Source organism: Ruditapes philippinarum, unplaced genomic scaffold (genome assembly GCF_026571515.1).
Source record: "Ruditapes philippinarum isolate M1 unplaced genomic scaffold, ASM2657151v2 ctg502_1_1_1_1, whole genome shotgun sequence".
NCBI lineage: Eukaryota > Metazoa > Mollusca > Bivalvia > Venerida > Veneridae > Ruditapes > Ruditapes philippinarum.
Window position 1 is genome coordinate 113,071 of NW_026852806.1, and position 17,514 is coordinate 130,584.

General features: G+C 32.9%; 1 pseudogene; it reads right to left on the minus strand.

Annotated features, from left to right (window-relative positions):
- Positions 1 to 217: 217 nt before the first annotated feature.
- LOC132724691 (uncharacterized) overlaps positions 218 to 17,514 on the minus strand; it is a 31,256-nt pseudogene continuing 13,959 nt past the window's right edge.

The following is a 17,514-nucleotide window of genomic DNA, read 5'->3' on the forward strand; positions in this document are numbered from 1 at the left end:
GCGTTTAAAGGTTACAAATTGCATGATTTTATTCGAATTTAATATATTTCATCATGCGGTGAAAACTATTTATGAGCATATTTCAACTGTCTTCAAAAGTTTTGTCACAAATTAAGCATGAGAATATAACCTTCTAGTGAAAAAGGCCGTCCTGAAAAAGAAGACTGTAACTATCTATTAGGTTGTTATTTGATTGGCTTGTATTTTATAAATTCATATGATATGTTTGCTACATACCTATTGAATCTGAGTAACCATTCCGAAAAAAATTACAAATAGAGTTAATATATCTTGTCCTTGATATCACGAGATCGGGATACACTCCAAAACCATGCTCGAATTCGATTGTTCTTTGCCCGTTACCCATAGTTGAAGTCTTTGTAACAGATGGTTGAGGCAAACTAGATGACTTCCAAGCCCGAACTCGGATTTTCGTCATCAAGCCATCCGGCAACTCAGCTGTAATAAAAGGATTAAAGTCTGTTTTAAGGAAACGGCAGTATGTTATCCAAAAGGTAGTAAGCTTTTAAGAACTTTAATTTTATGATGAAAATATGACAAAAGACTTATTTTCTTAAATGTGATACTAAGACAAGTTACCCGTGAATTTGCATCTTCCGTAGTCCCTGTTTTTATTTCTAGCCATCGCTATAACCTTGACAACACGTTCGTTATAAATGTACATTACTCCGTTTTCACTATCTGGTTCGTATTTTCGACATTTACTTTCCCAACACTCAGATTTACTAATCTTGGACTCTGGTGCTCTTAAATCTCTATTTTGAATTATGTGTCCTAAAACATAAAATATGTACTAGACAGCATTGGTACTTTATACCCATTGAAATAGGACATAAGTAAAGTAATTTTAAGATCATGTTCAAATATCTTTATTTATTCAGTTTGGTTTTAATTCCATTGGTTCTTTCAAGTTCAAACCGTTTCCTAAGTACAGTAACGGGTTAACTCCTATTATAAATCAATACGAGTTAACCCGTTACTGCAAAGTGACATTATGGCGGATTTCAATCCTTTACGCTGGTGGAAAACCTCAAGTGCCAAACTATGCAAGCGGGTATCTAACTTGAACCGACTTCTGTAAGCCGGATAGCTTTATGAAAGCAGTCAATGTCCCTTGTGGAATTCCTACCCATATATAAGGGAGACAATTCGTTGTACAAATGTATTTGACTTGTACAAATATAATATATTTGAAGCAAGGAGTTGAATCTTATGCTATTGAAAAGTGTTTTGATATTTATTATTTAAACCAATATAATTAAATGTCAGACAACAAAATGGTAATAAAAATTAATCATGAGTGTCAAGTTATTGCCACGTTAGTAAAACAGTATACCGACGCCAAATGTTAGTCGTAATTATCAAAATATAATCCAACGACTTGCACATAATACACGTTTGATGTTTAAGTATACAATTAAGTCTCACAATGCCTAAAGTTACTTATACCCTTTGCCAGATTTTTCCTTAGATAATGTGGAATATATCAATGAAGCGAATTTCTTAAAATAAAAAAGGAATAGGCTATCCACCTAGACACGTTAACTATCCATTAATATTTTAAAAGCTATTCTTATCGTACCTGATGCTTGGTAAATGGTGCCGTAATCATTATCTTTGACCTGGACATCAACCAATAAAGGAGTTTCCTGAAGTCCATGCACCACGATCTTTACAGATTCTGTAGTATTCAACCCGGTCCACAGATCTATCCAACCTGAGTTGAAGTCCGGGGATTTCAACGTGCCACCTTTTGCAATGATAAAAATTTATGACCACTGAGCTATTGCCATGTTTATAAGACGGACAACAACTCCATCTCATGTGTCGGGACAAAGGAAAATACAGGACAAGGGTTATCTTTGCACTTTCGTACTTTTTAATTTTCGCCCCGCCAAAACTGAGTTACATGTAAAGGTTAAGTACGAACGTGAAATGTGAAGAACTAACGTAATGTGTAAAGACGACAAATAATGACTTATAAATCTTCCTGTGTAGCCCTGCATGAACTGTTCGTAACATGTTCGTAACATGTACATGTATCAAAGAAGATGGGGGTAAATAGTATACATATAGGAAAATGTACAGAACAGAAAATAATAATTGAAACACAAAACTAAAAAACTTCACAACCTTTAAAAGATAGCTTCTTGCTAATGATTAAGAACGAATTGAATAAAATTATATTGCTGCCGTCATATCCAATGAAACTTTCATGAAATGACGTTGAAGTCAAAATGACGTCGTGACCAGCGCGGCTTCCACTGTATAGTTCCAAATGTTTATTTTGTATCTCATAAAATGCATGAAATGGTTCATGTGGGAATTACGTACATTACTTTGAAATAGATATTTTTTTTTAAAGTGTGACGATTTGTTTTTATTTCAAACAATTATTATTCCAACTTTAGTAGGGACAAACCTCGTATAATTACAATTTGGAATTTACTCTTGTAAATGAAATAGAAAACGGTGTAAAACCCTATTTAAAATACAACAAACTCACTCACTATCCCTCATGATCGGTTAAGATTTACGATAAATAATATTCTATTATTTATATAATGAAACATTTTATGGGTTACCAAAAAGCAAAAAGGGGAAATGTCTTACATGTCACGTGAAATAAACCAAAAAGTAGCAAACGCCTCAGCAATATCCTGAAATGGAAAATACCAAAAAAGCATATTATTTCCTACCTATCTCGTGTACTTAACCGTAATCTTTGTCTGTGTTAAAATAATTTCATTACACTACAAAACAAAAGAAAAAAATAATACTTTAACATGTTTGACACATGGCCAAGTGAAAGTGACTGTCATGACATGAAAAATTATCGTTCATCAATGCTAACCAAATACGAATGACTGCTAGATTTGAAAAAAATAATCTTATGACTCGCAATTATCGTCCAATTTAAACGTACGTTTAATTGTTTTTATTTAAGAATAAAATTATCATAAATAAGATCTCTAAAGTTTTGTGTTGCTTTTTAAATTAAGGGATTAAAGAAGATCAACTTCGATCTTGAATAAATACACGCTAGACATTAAGGAAAATACTAAGTGGCGGCGTGCCCGAGTGGTTAGGGCGTCGGACTACATGTAGTAATGTGAGGATTGATGGCCGCATGGGTTCAAACCCTGTCAGTCAAGAAACTTTACACTCATTTCAAGTACTGGTTGGTTCCAGGAACGGATTCGAGAGTGTTTCAGTATGATTATAGCTTCCAACACAATCGAAATGGGGGGGGGGGCTTAAGGGGATTAATGTTCATTAAAGAGATGGAAAAAAGAAGGAAAATACTTCATAAAATCAATAGAAATTGAAACTTTAATAACATCAGATAAAATGTTTTTATTACATCATTCGAAATTTCAAAAACATCAGACGAAATTTCAGTAACATTAATCGATATTTTAGAAACATCGGCAGAAATGTTAGTAATATCAGCCGAAATTTTGGTTATATCCATTGAAATCTTAGTAACATTAACCGAAATTTAAATATAAAAGAAAAACGAAATTGTTGTTATATCAAACGGAATCAGAGGAAAGTTTATTTGCATCAGTGGAAACATTAGTTGCATCAATGACATAAGTCGAAATTTTAGTTACATTCAAATAAAACTTGAGTAGCATTAATTTGAATTTCAGTAATATAAGTCGAAATCGTTATAAAAATGTTAACATTTACAAAAAAATTGTTAAAATGTAGTTATTTATTTACAGCCCATGCTCATATTGGCGAAAAATAGAAAAGATTATTTTAAAATAATAATAATAATAATAATAATAATAATAATAATAATAATAATATAATTTAAACGAAAGTAAAAAGCAAAAATAAATAAATAATTAAAACTTGTAACTTACATATTGAAATTGTTGACGCTTGTCTAAAATCCATAAATTAAAGACATGGTTACTTATTGTCTACATCAACAGACGTGAAACTGACAACTGTTAAGTTTCAATGAAAAATCATCAATTTTAAATTAAAATGATATACTTCAGTAGATGTAATAAGATGGTTCGACTAAACTAAGCATATCGTATTGATTGATTCGACATGGGCAGGCGCTAGATGATTTTGAACATAAGGGCGGGGAAAGGGGAGGGTTTGAGACCTGTGAGTCTTGCAATAGACAGAGAAAAATCGTAAAGTTAAAGTGTGTTTTTTTCCCTTATGATGTGATAGAAACCATTTCAATGAATTTACTATGATATTTTCAGTTTTTGTTTATTTATGATTTACAATACGAGTCTATTTTCGAAATTACCAAGGACATTTCAATTTAACGATAATCAAAACTCATAAAAAAACAGCCACACACAAAGATGAGGTTTGAAAATCAGCTATGACTGTATATTACCACAAACTTAATTAACATGCTTAATCAAACTGAGTCTGCAACAATTTCATGTTTGGCGTCTTGGGCGTTTTTAAAGGATTTGCTTTTTCACCTATTTAATATTAAGAAAAACACTAAAAACACACACTAAAACTCTGAAACGAGTGAATAATAAATAAAGATGGCTGAATTACTTTAAGGGATTTTAATTTGGAAGTGTACATTTACAGGGAATTTAAAATGCACCGTTTTTGTTGGTTTTTCTTATGTTTTGTTTTGTTTCTTGAAGTTATTTTTATTGTTGTTGTTTTTTTTTTTTTTTTTTTTTTTTTTTTTTTTTGTTGTCTTTTTGTCGATTTCGTTGTGGTTATTTTGTGTGTTCTTCTGCTGCTGTTGTTTTGTTAACTTTATTATTGTTGTTGTTGTTTTGTTGGGGTTTTTTGTTGTTGTTTCTGTGTTTCTTTGCTGCTGCTGCTGTTGTTGTTTTGTTAACATTTTTTGTTTTGGATTTTTTTGTTGTTGTTGTTGTTTTGGATTTTTGTTTGCCGTATTTGTTTTTTTTTTTTTTTTTTTTTTTTTTTTTTTTAATACAATTTACACGTGTACACAGGTTCTTTAATGCCTTTTGTAAACCCAGTTATATTTTTGCATTACTTTTTAATCCCCCCCTCCTCCCCAATCATTTTGTTTCAATTTTCTAACGGAATGTCAGTAAATGATATAATTGTTTATTGTGCTAAATATTGTTGTCACTATTTGAAAGAAAATGAATGTCATGCATGCTAAATTTTGATCAAATTGTGAGTCGCAAGGCTAGTCTAATGTCATCTTTTTTAAGGTTTGTTTTTGAGGGTTTTTCCCCCAAAACTTGGTGCTAGTTGGGTGGTGTAAAGAAGCCTTATCGTTAGTTAGAATATTACTTTGCTTCAATTTCAGTGATATTTTACACGATTACTTTTTTTTAAAATAAATTTGCTCTTTAAGAAATGAACAACGTATATGTAATTTATGATATTGTCATTCTATCGCCCATGCGAATACTGTTTTAAAATATATTTTAAAACTACGCGAGGCGAACCCCGTTGAATGACAACAATTTATGAATAATTATAATCTATCTTCACAAACGATCAAGTTTTATTGTTCCATTCTTATCAAAAATACATGAATTATCTCTACCTTTTTTGCTTAATTTAATTTCATAAAAAAAAAACATTCCTTTATTTCATTGAAACTGTACTTGCTCCTATAAACTATTTCATTATAGAAATTTGCTCATTATTTACGATTGCCAGGAAAATAATTATTTGCTATATAATTCATATATAATTGAAAACATTGAATGCATTCAAACATCAAAAGATTCTTTGTGAAACTATGTGTTTCAGTTCGATTTTTCCGCTGCAAAAATAATAGTAATTATAGGCCAATTGATACACGTCTTTGTAATAAAAGGACATTTCATATATACACAATAATTATGTAGCGATCAGAAGCTCTTTCATATATGTATGTACTAGACTAAGTGAAACAGGTACAAGTAATTATAAAGGCATTTGATACAAAAGAACCTCGTTACGCGTGTTTCTCTTTAAATCAAACTTGAAATTACATATTTTCCTTATTGATGTAGTGTTTATATAATGAAATATGTTTTCTTGTTACCATTGTATTTCCAGTGTCTCAAACTGGAAGTCTTCATAGGTTCTTCAGAAATATTTTAATGCCTTCAGCAAATTTATCGTTTTATGAGTCGTACGTACGTATTAAACCACCCATGGAACATCAAAAGCAAATCGCAACATGCAATAAACAAGAGGGCTATGATGGCCCTGAATCGCTCACCAGAAACAACTGCTTTTCAGTGTTGGAATGTAAATATATTCTAATATCAAATTTGAGCATAGAATATGTTTAAACAATAATTTGAAGAAATGCCATGACCTGGGGTATTTAAGCTTTAGCTTAAACGGGGCTCATCAAATTAATTTCTATTTTTAGCTTTTAGCCTTTAGTGGCCCCTACAAGGGGCTAATCAAATCAATATAAGCAAACTTGATAAAAGAGTACCCAAGAATGCTACAGACAAAGTTTGGTGATCACCCATCAATTGGTTCAAAAGTAGAAGATGTTTAAAGGTTTTTTTTTTTCTATTTTTAGCTTTAGCTAAAAGGGGTCAATCAAATTAATATGAGCAAACTCTATAAAAGATTACCCAAAATTGTTACAGACAAAGTTTGGTGACTGTCCATTAATTAGTTCTGTAGGAGAAGATGTTTTAACGTATTTCTATTTTTAAATTTTAGTGGCCCTTAAAGGGGTTAATCAAATTAATATGAGCAAACTTAATAAAGACTACCCAATAATGCTACAGACAAAGTTTGGTGATCATCCATCAATTAGTTCTATAGAAATAGACATTTAAAGGTATTTCTATTTTTAGCTTAAGCGGCCCCTAATAGGGGCCTATCATATTCATATGAGCAAACTTGATAAAAGACTACCCAAGAATGCAACAAAGTTTGGTGATCATCCTTCAATTAGTTCTGTAGGAGAAGATGTTTAAAGGTTTTTTTCTATTTTTAGTCCTAGAGACCCTTAAAAGGCGCCAATCAAAATAATATTAGCAAACTTGATAAAAGACTACCTAAGAGTGCTACAGACAAAGTTTTGTAATCATCTATCAATTAGTTCTTTAGAAATAGAAGTTTAAAGGTTTTTCTATTTTTAGCTTTAGCGGCCCCTAATAGGGGCCCATCAAATTAATATGAGCAAACTTGATAAAAGACTACCCAAGAATGCAACAAAGTTTGGTGATCATCCATTAATTAGTTCTGTAGGAGAAGAGGTTTAAAGGTTTTTCTATTTTTAGCCCTAGAGACCCCTAAAAGAGGCCAATCAAATTAATATGAGCAAACTTGAAAAAAGACTACCCAAGAATGCTACAGACAAAGTTTGGTGATCATCAACATGTAGACGATGTTTAAAGGTTTTTCTATTTTTAGCTCTGCTGACCCCTAAAAGGGGCCAATTGGAATGACATGAGCAAATTCAAGAGTGATTGTCACAGGATGCTACAGGCCAAATTTGAAGTAAATCTGCTTAGTAGTTTCAGAGAAGAAGACGATTGTTGACGCATGACGACGGACGCCGGAGCACCCCCAGCTCATTCTGTGCCTTCGGCTCTGGTGAGCTAAAAAAGTACAATGTATCACAAGCGGAATTACATCATTCTCTACTGCATACAATTACGTCGCTGTAAAGAATGCTGCTTTTCCAAGCACCCGTGCATACACTAGAAAATCCAGTCTGTTGTGCAAGCAAAATTCCATCAAATGTGTTGAAATTATTGATTTTGATTCATTAGCTTGCTAGTAAACTACTCTTCCCATGCAACACTCGTGTGAGTTATACCGGCCCGTGCAAAATCAAAGTAAGCAATGCACCGGGAATGAAAAAAGACCATCTAGGCAGCAGAGATTTGCACGTAACCATGTATAATGTCCGTAAAAGAAAGATGTGTGAAGGTGTTGACCACTTAATTTATAAATTTATACTGCTAACATCGATCTGATGTACAGACTATGTGCCAAAGTTAAAGGTTTCGGGCATCCGGATACACAATTTCTACCAATCTCTTTAGGCAATGACCTTTGAACTGTTATATATGTATTCAAGCTATCCTTATTGAAACCGCCTGAAGGACTATTAACAAGAGCTGTCGGGTAGGACAGCAACGCTCCACTATTCTTAGTGCTTGATAATAAGAAAAAATGCTTGATACAGTTACCTCCTCCTGTTTACAGGTTGGGGTAATGATGGTGAACAAGTGTGCAAAGTTTCAAAGCCATATGTCAATGAACTTTGAAAATATTTGAGGTATTACAAAAACTTTAACATAAATTCTAAGTCGAAAAAAGGGCATAATTCTGTCAAAATGCTTGATAGAGTTACCTCCTCCTGTCTACAGGTTGGGGTCATGATGGTGAACAATTGTGCAAAGTTTCAAAGCCATATGTCAATGGACTTTGAAAATATTTGAACTATTACAAAAACTTTAACATAAGTGGTTACGCCGACGCAGACGCCGACACTTACGCCGACGCTCAGGTGACTGCAATAGCTCTACTAATTCTTATCGAATAGTCGAGCTAAAAATGCAAGTTTTCTGCAAGGTATCTTTCCGCGTGTTAGGTTTCAGGTTTGGAAAGTAGCAACAGTCTGGTCTTGCACAATGTCAGTATGACGTGAAAACCAAAGTCATGGTTAAGTTAGCCTTGAGTCAAGATTAAATCATGTGTCGGGGGAGGGTTGGGGGGTTTGAATGAATTCCAAGCGATTTTTTTTTGCCACATAAAAATGAGCAAGACTAAAAACAGTTTTGGATTACCACATTAAATTGAGGCCCGCATGGAAGATCGGGAAACTGAATGTGTTAGCCTCATCAAATAACGTCCTTACCTACTTTACTTTACCTTACTTACTTACAATTTAATACCGTATTCTGTATATCATTAGTTATAAATAGAGAATAACATGCTACTGTCTTTTGATATCAATTTTATCAGGCGAGGCTGATATGGGCTAGAAAGGGCGAGGCTTGCCGAGCCCTTTCTGTCCATATCAGCCGAGCCTGATAAAATTGATATCAAAAGACAGTAGCATGTTTTTCTATTTATCATGTAACACATAACTGTCAAAATAACAAAATAATCTTCTTTTAAATAGCGAATTTCGTTAAAAAGGGGGATTTTTGTTCAAAGAAATAATTCTTGAAAACAAATTCCTCCGCCCCTGAAACTGAGAATTTGTAAATGGCGGCCATTTTTTCTTTCGACTTGGATAAAAGATACAAAAGAATGTAGGCTTAATACGATAAAAATCTTACCTTTAATTTAAACATCGATCCAAAAATCCACTTAGAATCACATGAACTAAACTTTACTGCAATTTTTGTCTTGAAATGTCAATTTCAAAAGTTCACGATAATTTCAATCAAAGAAATCAAATCGGCAATCAAACACAAGCTACTGTACACAACCATGCGTCTTATTTTTTAAACGAAACAATTTCTTCACTTTTTAAATTATAATCCGGCGAAATAAAGTAAACATTTACAAGTTCTCAAAGAAAATCGTCTAGTCTGTTTGTTATGATTACATGTATAGTGTGACGTGAACATCGATGATGTCATTTGCAATATAAATTATGACGTCACTTCATTTAGTTGGTGCTTAAACTATTCGCTATCTAATTTATTCGTAATTGAAATCGAAATAATAAAATGAATAAATATCGCGCCTTGATTCAAGACTTGTAAGGGTATGAGATAACATTGTAGAATTCACATGCTGATGAAAATGAGAATATAAGCAATTGAAAAAAGTCCGTTAAAATGGGCGGGGCTTAATTTTGATATCAGGTTACTGACCTGATATCAAAAATAATTATCAGGCAAGTGTTATCGGGCAGTTACCATAGTAGTTGCATGATAAAGATTGTTGACAGGTTATATGGCCCTATATAAACGGCTATTTGTAAATATAACCAGAGCCGCTAGGCGAGGGTTATATTGCAAACAGCCGTTTATATACGGCCATATAACCTGCCAACAATCTTTATAACGAATTTATAATACAGCAAGCATCATTTTTTAAAGAAAAAAATAAGATTTTTTCATGAGTCGACAGCAGCCGTGTATATAAAACTATATAAACGTCACGATTATCCAATAAAAAGTGACGTTACAAACGTGCAGTATTATAATATGCACTTTCCGACTTCACTGATCATGAAAGAAAAATGTACAATCTGCAAAAAAGGGGATATTTATCTACTTTGTGATGACGATCTCTGCAAGCGTCTCTACACTATGACTTAAATCCCATAAAAATAGACCTGTAAGCCTGTCGAATATTTTCTTTTTGAAAAATGATATTTACTCATTAAATATGCATTTTCACAATCCCGTGCGGAGTTATTAGTTACCCTATGTATACGTACGGAACCTATGATAAATGACTAAGTTGATCTCAATTGAATTGCGAGTCTGAAATAAACAATTCTTGCCGTGTTCCTAGGTGTCTCTAGGGAAATCTTTATTACAAAAGTTTAATACCGGCTAATGTTTCAGGGAGTGTAAAATAATGGAACAGTTTCATTAAAATGGCACTATTTTTCACATAAATTATACATATTTTATGAACATTGTTGAAAGGGGAAAATGATATATTTATCTAAACAAGAGGGCCATGATGACGCTGGATTGCTCACCTGAGACATACTGCTAAAATAAATCTTGTGTCTAAGTCTCAATAATAAGATCACACTGACCTTGTCATTTTTTGCCCAAGCTGAACATTTTTGATTAATAATATCTGTCATATGTTGCGGTTCGGATCGGAATATCCGTCCCGAGGTGACCCGCCCATTGGGCGGTAACGAGGCTTACCGCAAACATATGTCAGATATTTTTTCTTGCATATTCTACCATATTCCATTATATTTTAAATTCTTTATCTTTATTTTCAATGAAAATTTATATCATTACAACCGTAACTACTTTCTTTCAACAGCGTATGAATTGCAAAATCATTCATAACGGTAAAATGACGTCATCTTTATCGTGCCATTGTACAGCACGTGACTCATCTGGAACCCCCGATGCCAGATGAAATTTCCGGCATGGGTAAAATTTCCGGCATGGGTAAAACTAACGGAAACGCCAGTCTGATATGCAAGAAACACATGTATAGAGATTTCCGCTACGAAATGCTACAGGACAAATATGTCCAATGCTCTTAGAATTGTAATTTCACTCAATAAGATGCAATATTTCTATGTCCATATAAACTAAGTGACAAGAATCAGTTCTGACCCGAGGTACAATCACATGTTTTACAGACATTTGAAGAGGTCTACATACTAAATTCTAAGCTCTGGATACCATTGCTTCTGAAAAGAGCGTAAATGTTGTTTTTTTATGATAAGTTTATATATACTAAGGTGATACTACATGCCAACTATCTAAGCTCTGGGCATTGTAATTTCAGAGAAAAGGATTACTAAGGCATTTTTACTATACAAGTTTATGTAAACTAAGTGACCCCAGATTACTTCTTTGAAGTTTAGCCAAAATGAATCAAGGGCTTGAGGAGATGTTTTTCAAGAAATTGTGGATAACTTTAATGACTGAATACAGGCACTGCCATCACAAAATCTCACCTCTGAACCATTTGTGTTCAGGCAAGCTAAATACAAACATATTAAAAACAAGAGCTGTCGGTAGGACAGCAACGCTCGACTATTCTTAGTGCTTGATAGTAAAAAACGCCTTGATTAAAAGGTAAAATTTTCTCAGTAAAGAAAAAGGCAAAATTTTTCTTTAAATCCATATTTCAGTTATAGGCCTTGGAGAGAATCCTATTATGCTCTCAAAGAAGAGTATAAAATTTCAACATGTTTCAAAGCCTTATGTCAATGAATTTTGAAAATATTTGAGGTAGTACAAAAACTTTAACGTAAATTCTAAGTCAAAAAAGGGGCATAATTCTGTCAAAATGCTTGATAGAGTTACCTCCTCCTGTCTACATGTAGGGGTCATGATGGTGAACAAGTGTGCAAAGTTTCAAAGCCATATGTCAATGGACTTTGAAAATATTTGAGGTATTACAAAAACTTTAACGTAAATTCTAAGTCGAAAAAGGGCATAATTCTGTCAAAATGCTTGATAGAGTTACCTCCTCCTGTCTACAGGTTGGGTAATGATGGTGAACAAGTGTGCAAAGTTTCAAAGCCATATGTCAATGGACTTTGAAAATATTTGAGTATTACAAAAACTTTAACGTAAATTCTAAGTCGAACAATGAGCTGTCAGTAGGACAGCAACGCTCGACTATCTTTTAGTGCTTGATTAGTAAAAAAATGCTTTGATACAGTTACCTCCTCCTGTTTACAGGTTGGGGTCATGATGTTAGACAAGTCTGCAAAGTTTCAAAGCCATATGTCAATGGACTTTGAAAATATTTGAACTATTACAAAAACTTTAACATAAATTCTAAAGCAAAAAAGGGGCATAATTCTGTCAAAATGCTTGATAGAGTTACCAACTCCTGTCTACAGGTTGGGGTCATGATGGTGAACAAGTGTGCAAAGTTTCAAAGCCATATGTCAATGGACTTTGAAAATATTTGAACTATTACAAAAACTTTAATGTAAGTTCTAAGTCGAAAAAAGGGGCATAATTCTGTCAAAATGCTTGATAGAGTTACCTCCTCCTGTCTACAGGTTGGGGTCATGATGTTGAACAAGTGTGCAAAGTTTCAAAGCCATATGTCAATGGACTTTGAAAATATTTGAACTATTACAAAAAACTTTAACATAAATTCTAAGTCGAAAAAGGGGCATAATTCTGTCAAAATGCTTGATAGAGTTACCAACTCCTGTCTACAGGTTGGGGTCATGATGGTGAACAAGTGTGCAAAGTTTCAAAGCCATATGTCAATGGACTTTGAAAATATTTGAACTATTACAAAAACTTTAACGTAAATTCTAAGTCGAAAAAGGGGCATAATTCTGTCAAAATGCTTGATAGAGTTACCTTCTCCTGTCTACAGGTTGAGGTCAGAATGGTGAACAAGTGTGCAAAGTGTCAAAGCCATATGTCAATGGACTTTGAAAATATTTGAACTATTACAAAAACTTTAACATAAGTGGTTACGCCGACGCCGACGCGGACGCCGACGCTCGGGTGACTGCAATAGCTCTACTTATTCTTATCGAATAGTCGAGCTAAAAAGGGGCATAATTCTGTCAAAATGCTTGATAGAGTTACCTCCTCCTGTCTACAGGTTGGTGTAATGATGGTGAACAAGTGTGCAAAGTTTCAAAGCCATATGTCAATGGACTTTGAAAATATTTAAACTATTACAAAAACTTTAACATAAGTGGTTACGCCGACGCCGACGCAGACGCCGACGCTCGGGTGACTACAATAGCTCTACTTATTCTTATCGAATAGTCGAGCTAAAAATTATTCAAAAAAAAAAATAATAATAATAATTATTGTATAAACACACCAGATTCAAATGCTTTTTTTGAATCTTAATCTTCAAATACTTCTGTGTGTAGCAAACTTCCGGAGTTAATTCTGCTTGTAAATTTTGAAAAATTAAACTTATTAAATTTGTTCTACATGATCAGATGGTGTTAAAATTAGCACATAAATATGAAGACTACTGACTTTTAACATTTTGAAAATAAATGAATACATTTTGAAAATAAACAAAAGCATAAGTTTTGTACCATTTTTTTCTTTATGGCCATATTGTTGCCCCTCTATTATATAAATTCTATAAAGGCCGTCAATATATTCAGAAGACGTTATGGTTCTTTAACACTAGTCTTAATTGAATTTCTTAAAAGAATTTGCCAAGCTTCTATCTTTGGAACTATCCATTATCAATTCTTTGGGGGTATCAAGATGAAAATTTGAATATATGTAGCCAATAGTACACAGCCTTGGTAAGATACATTCTTAGGGTTGACATACTCCCCGAGAAGGTTTTGGACACAGGAAAGTATAAAAAAAAACAACAAAGGGCAAAACTTCAAAATTAGGCAAAGCAGAGTAATGGTGTTTTTATTTTGCACTGCACTTCTATTCAGTGCGATCTATCTATCAATAAAGTTTCGTGATGATATCTCTTATAGTTCTAGAGTTATGTCCCGGACAAAGTTCAAAATGTAAAATAAACAAAGGGCAATAATTCAAAAATTAGGAAAGGCAGAGTTAATGTTCTTGTGCACACCACACCTACTCAATAAGATCTATCTACCTACAAAGTTTCATGTTGATACCTCTTATACTTTTAGAGTTATGGCCCGTGTAAAAATAACAGGGCAATAATTTAAAAATTAGGAAAGGCAGAGTTAAGGTTCTTGTGCATGCTACACCTACTCAATGAGATCTATCTACCTACAAAGTTTCATGTTGATACCTCTTGTTGTTTCAAAGTTATGTCCCTGACAAGAAAAGCGGACGGATGGACAAGGCGGCAACTATATGCTCCCCTGAAAAATTTCAGAGAGCATAATAAACTTTTATAAGCCACAGCCAATGATCTTAACATTTCATCCAGTGACAGGCGAGTTAAAAAATTATCTTGGAAAAAATGAAAAAATATTTAATATAAGGTTGTATTAATAAAACAAAACACAAAAAGTCATTAAATACATTTATATCAATATCAATTCAAGAACGCTTTTACTATAATTTTAGTTGTAATATCTTAACTCTTGTGAGAGCATCTGAAAAATATCTGAAACAGGAAAAGTTTTTTTTTTATTGCAAGTAACATGATAATAACCAGACACGCTGTTTTAAGGCATAATGTACACGGTAAAAGTATAATGTACTAGTCAATTGTAACCCATTGTCCCGCCCTCTGAGGCAAAGTGAGCCAAACTTTATCAAACTTTCAATTTTGTATCTGACTTGACAATGTACTGAATTTGCTTTGGCACCAAAATATTCGGGGTTGTTTGCTATTTACAGCAAAGGGGAGCATTTAAAATTTACCTGGGATTTTACCCAAAGTTTGTTTATCCAAAAAAAAACAAATTCCCACTATTGCCCATCAGAGCAGATCCTGGTTACAACTGAATTACCTGCATTTGTGAATGCATAAACTGCAATATACATTCATAAACTTTGATACAACTACAATACAAAATGGATAAAATCATTTTTTACATGAAATATGTTTGTTTCTTTACTTTCTCTATATAAACTTACTACTTCACACAAACACGAAATAACATGTAACATTATAAATCAATATTTGAGCCGCGCCATGACAAAACCAACATAATGGGTTTGCGACCAGCATGGATCAGGATCCATGCTGTTCGATTACAAACCCTATTACAAGTAGAGAAACTGATAGCGAACAGCATGGATCCGGATCAGACTGCGCGGATGCGCAGGCTGGTCCGGATCCATGCTGGTCACAAACCCATTATGTTGGTTTTGTCATGACACGGCTCATTTATATTACATTATAAATCAATATTTATATTCAAAATCAAGGTAAATTTGTATTACATTTGTGTATGTTTAATACATTTGTATGCATTTTTTAAAGATAATTTAACATATAACTTAAAATGTCCAAAAGACACACTAATACTTAGTATGCACATTGGAAAGAAAACACAAAGAAATAACCCTAGAATTAAAAGTCCAACAACCTTCTGTAAGCCGCCTGGATAGCTTCAACCTAACAAAATGATTCATGAACTCTAGTCCAAACATATCAGTTTTAAAATTCTAATGGTACAAAGTATTAAAAAACAAAGAATAAAATCTAATTATAGAAAAGATATTAGATGCTTATTAAATTGCAATAGTATACAATGTATTGCGACAAATGGACTATACCTGTACACAAAAATAGACAGGAAGTTACTGTAACTAACATGATTCATTAAGACTTAAGGATCAAGATCAGGATAAAAGAAAAATTCAAATATTCTCCATTGATTGTCCTTAATCAATTCAATATCAAATTGATAGAGTTGAACTTAAAACCGAATTTTATGAAATTTTATTGTTTTTTTTGTTATCAAACACGATAAGGGGCATTTTACAAATGATCCAAATATTAATCCTTATACTAAAATTAATCCTTTTTTAATCTGATTATTTTAGTATTTGTTTTGTTATTTGTGGGTATCATCCAAAAATAGGCTTGAGCAAATTTTTACATTGTGTTTATGTACCATTTAATTTTAGAAAAATACATTGTACTATCAATTTTAGGTTTATAAAACAATGAAAAAAAATCAGGATCATTTGATCCCGATCCTGACGTTTGTTATAGTGAACACAGGGCCAGATGATGAGGGGCACAATTTTGTTTATCTTCCCTTTGTTTATCTGCTTCATACTGGAGGCAATAATCAGGGGCTATGCCCCTGTTGCCCCCCTGACCCCCACTTTTTTTTTATTAACAAGAAAAAAAAGGCCACCAGCTTTTTAGTTCAGACATGCAATATAATTGTGTATTGTTTCATTCTACACCATGTATTTCACGTTGCCAAAAGATCATAAATAATGAAAAAAAAAATCTTGATACAGGTATTTGGTTTAAATATCTAGGATTCAGCCTTCTTTAACAGAAAAGAATTAGATTTAAATAAATCACCATTCACACTTTAAACCTGAGAAGGATGCTATAACAATTGTATGGTGTCCTGTTATGGCCATCTGAACCTTAAATTAAAACATCATACAATGGTAACACAATTGATCTACTGTAGCCAATAAGCAATACATATGTAATGTAACATTCAATTTCAAATCATTAACATCTATTTACAATTCACTGCTGTTCGCTCAATTTTATCCTTTTAATACAAATATTAATGGCAAAGACTTCAGAAATCCATACAATACATCAATAACCGGCTGGTTACAAAAAGGGTAGGTCTTTCCCATCAGTCCATCAGTTTAGAGCCAGGCCAGTCTACACACCAATGCAGTCTGACCAGGCCCTATACTGGTGGAAGATCTTCTTATTTTTTAACTGAACTCCCTTACAGATTTGAATGAACTTGTCCTTAATTCAAAACTAAAGTAAAACCACTACACAAATTTAATGATTGTACCATTCAATTACAATGTACAAGGCTAACAACTTTTGATATGATTAGACAACCAAATATAACAAACTGACTCTCACCTGACAGAATACTTCATCTACATGAACTTAGATGGTGCCTAATGAACTATCTTAATGAACTATTTCTAAACTCCCTGGTGATTAATGCCGGACATTTAATTTTAATGGTATTTGTCAAAAAACATGATTTTTAATTTATTTGGAAATTAGAAAAGGTTTAAAATTTTTAGATTAGTTTTTCAAACAAAGCTGTTTAAATTTGGGTAGAATACCCGTGAAATTTACCCCCAAAAGTGTTTTCCCAAACCCCATAAACTAGAAAAAAACAGAATCGCAGATATTCACTTATACCTTTAAAAAATATAGTTACATTATAAAAACTTTAAAAATTTATTAAATTTTAACCCCAACATTGGTCATTTCATTAAACCTTTTTTGTTCTCAAATCTATAAAAA